The 3,118-nt window shown below is 46.0% G+C and overlaps 1 non-coding gene across 1 annotated transcript; it reads left to right on the top strand.

Annotated features, from left to right (window-relative positions):
- Window positions 1,529–1,599, top strand: TRNAG-GCC. The gene has a single exon. It is a non-coding gene; the product is annotated as a tRNA-Gly (tRNA).

The following is a 3,118-nucleotide window of genomic DNA, read 5'->3' as shown; positions in this document are numbered from 1 at the left end:
TGCAGGCACCTCATGGAAATGAGGGCTCTGACTGACTCATTCGCACTGCAGATACCTAATGGTGGCAGCAGCCTCCTTTTTTGATGTGGCTTCCTTCTCAAGCTCATCTTGCCAAACTGCTAGAGAGACATGAAATTCCTTCCATGGGACTGATTCCTTCTCATCTTGGCTGCAGCATGCTGGGAGGAGGAAGAACAGAGAATGAAGGAGAGTGAGCAGGTGAGCTTCTGGCTGCAGCTGGTAAGGAAAACGGGCTTCCCCAGCCGGCACAACCTGACAGTCTGCAGTCTCTTTTGATAGATGGAAAATATGCAAAGGGTTGGATCAGTTCAGTTCAGTTGCTCAGTCGTGTCCGACTCTTTGCGACCTCATGAATCACAGCACACCAGGCCTCCCTGTCCATCACCAACTCCCGGAGTTCACTCAAACTCATGTCCATCGAGACGCTGATGCCATCCAGCCATCTCATCCTCTGTCGTCCCCTTCTCCTCCTGCCCCAAATCCCTCCCAGCCTCAGAGTCTTTTCCAATGAGTCAACTCTTCACATGAGGTGGCCAAAGTACTTTAGCATCAGTCCTCAGGGTGCGGCATATATGAAAAGGCAGAGAGAGAGCCAGTTATATTAATCAATCTGTAGCATTTAATCTGTCAGTAAAGAATCTGCCTGCAATGTGGGAGACCTGGGTTCAATACCTGGGTTGGGAAGATTTCCTGGAGGAGGGCAAGGCAACCCACTCCAGTATTCTTGCCTGGAAAATCCCCATGGACAGAGAAGCCTGATGGGCTACAGTCCCTGGGTGCAAACCTTTGGACACGACTGAGTGATTAAGCACAGCTCAGCACAGCATTTAATCACGTGAATTAAATGTTTGTTTACATATTGTCTCCCACTTTTGACAGGAAGACCCTTTAGGGAAGGGACTGTGTTTTCTTTATTTTTGTTTTTCAAAGCCTTAACTTGGAAGACATGGAAATTTTGCTGAATGAATATGGGCCCGGAGTCCAGACAGCCCTGGTTCAAATCTCCTTCTCAGCCAAGTACTGCGGAAACAACTGCAAATTATTTACCTAAAGGTTGCAAACGGCCGACAAACCACATCCAACTCAGACATGATGTGTTTGGCCCACAGAGTGTTGACCCACCACTGTCTTGAAAGTTGTAAATTAGTTGGTAGTACATAAAACTCAGAAGATTTCCTATATAAAGATCTGGATTTCTAACTTCTGCTGAAAACTTGGAAGACAGCATGTGGTCGATTGGTTGCAAAGATGGCCCCGATTCTTCACCCCTCCTTTTGACCACACGGTTTGCAGCGTCACTTTACAGCACTTCCCATAAACAGTTGACATCTATGTCCCCACATTTTGCCTCCGGATCAAGCCTTGTGACTTGCCGTGGCCAACAGAATATGACAGAAATGAGTTATGGAGACATCTAATCCAAACACTCTGATCTCATGTGGACCCCTGAAATGCAAGATCCTCCCAATTCTTTTATTGAAATATGCCAGTAAGAATTTTGAGGCTTGCATTGGTGGTTCAGTGGAAGAATTCTTGCCTGCCACGTGGGAGGCCTGGGTTCAATTCCCAGCTGATGCATTGCACTGTGTTTTGGGGCTTCTCTGGTGGCTCAGTTGGTAAAGAAACTGCCTGCAGTGCAAGAGACCTCAGTTCAGTTCCTGGGTTGGGAAGATCCCCTGGAGAAGAAAATGGCTGCCCACTCCAGTATTCTTGCCTGGAGAATCCCATGGACAGAGGGGCCTGGTGGGCTACAGTCCATGGGGGTGCAAAGAGTCAGACACCACTGAGTAACTATACACACAAGAATATGATCATTTTGCTGGAAATTTGCAGGCATCATTGTCCATAACTGTGAATGCACATCCTATTTTTAGTAAGGGAAAATGGATCTAAGTATGCCATGCCTGAAAATAACAGTCGTCACTTATTAATCTTCTCTAGTCCCATGAGAAGGAAACTTCCACTGCAGTGCCAGAGATCTTGGGCAGTCTAAAGTGTTATTTCCCAGGAATCTCCTGAGGTTCTTTGGCAACAGCTATCTTAAGCTAGCTATGCTTATTCCTTTTTGTAAATCCTAATGGCTCTTGGTTAATAATAAACTATCTTAAAATTGTCTAAAATAATAATATGACAGAAATGAGCGTGCCAGTCCTAACTAAGCCTGGACCCAAGAGGCCTTGGACATAGCTCTCTCTTTCTTGGAAACGTGCCAAGACCCCTGTGAACAAGCTCAGGCTCACTCACAGGAAAGTAAGAGATCATATCAAACAAACACGAGTTATCTCAGTTGTCCCAGCCAAGGCCCAAGACAGGCAAGAGAGCCTATTCAAGATCAGCAAACAACTCACAGCTGACCCAAAAGATGACCTCACATGCATGAGTGAATCCAGCCAAGACTAAAGAACCACCTACCTATTATTGAAGGCAAATAATAAAGGCTTATTGTGCAAGTCACTGAGTCTGGGGGTAGTTTGTCAGGTAGCAATAGCTAACTGCCATACCTGGCCATGCGGGGCGGGCTGGCCCCCATGACCATACTTAGCTGGGGGGACAGCCCCCTTGAGAGGAGGCTGGGATGCTGCGGCTCCTCACTGCTCCTGCCATTGTGCCCTCTTGTCTTTCTGACGCAGGGGCTGAGTGAAAGTTGACACTGACTGTCATTCTTTTCCTTTGTTTCAGGGAGTCGTATGCTCTTTTATAGGTCTATTTTCTCAAAGTACAGAACAACAGTGAGAGTCATGGCATAATAACGGCAGGATTACTAAATTTGATTGTCGGTCACTGTATATTGTCACCCTCCTTATTTAACTTTTATGCAGAGTACTTCATGCGAAATGCTGGGCTGGATGAAGCACAAGCTGGAATCAAGATTGCCGGGAGAAATATCGATAACTTCAGATATGCAGACAACACCACCCTTACGGCAGAAAGTGAAGAGGAACTAAAGAACCTCTTGATGAAGGAGAAAGAGGAGAGTGAAAAAGCTTAAAACTCATCATTCAAAAACTAAGATCACGGCATCTGGTCCCACCACTTCATGGGATATAGATGGGGAAACAATGGGAACAGTAAAAGACTATTTTCTTGGGTTCCAAAA

The sequence above is a fragment of the Capra hircus genome, chromosome 6 (genome assembly GCF_001704415.2).
Source record: "Capra hircus breed San Clemente chromosome 6, ASM170441v1, whole genome shotgun sequence".
Taxonomy (NCBI): domain Eukaryota; kingdom Metazoa; phylum Chordata; class Mammalia; order Artiodactyla; family Bovidae; genus Capra; species Capra hircus.
Note: the sequence above shows the minus strand (reverse complement) of the source record. Positions and strands in the feature narration are given on the sequence as shown.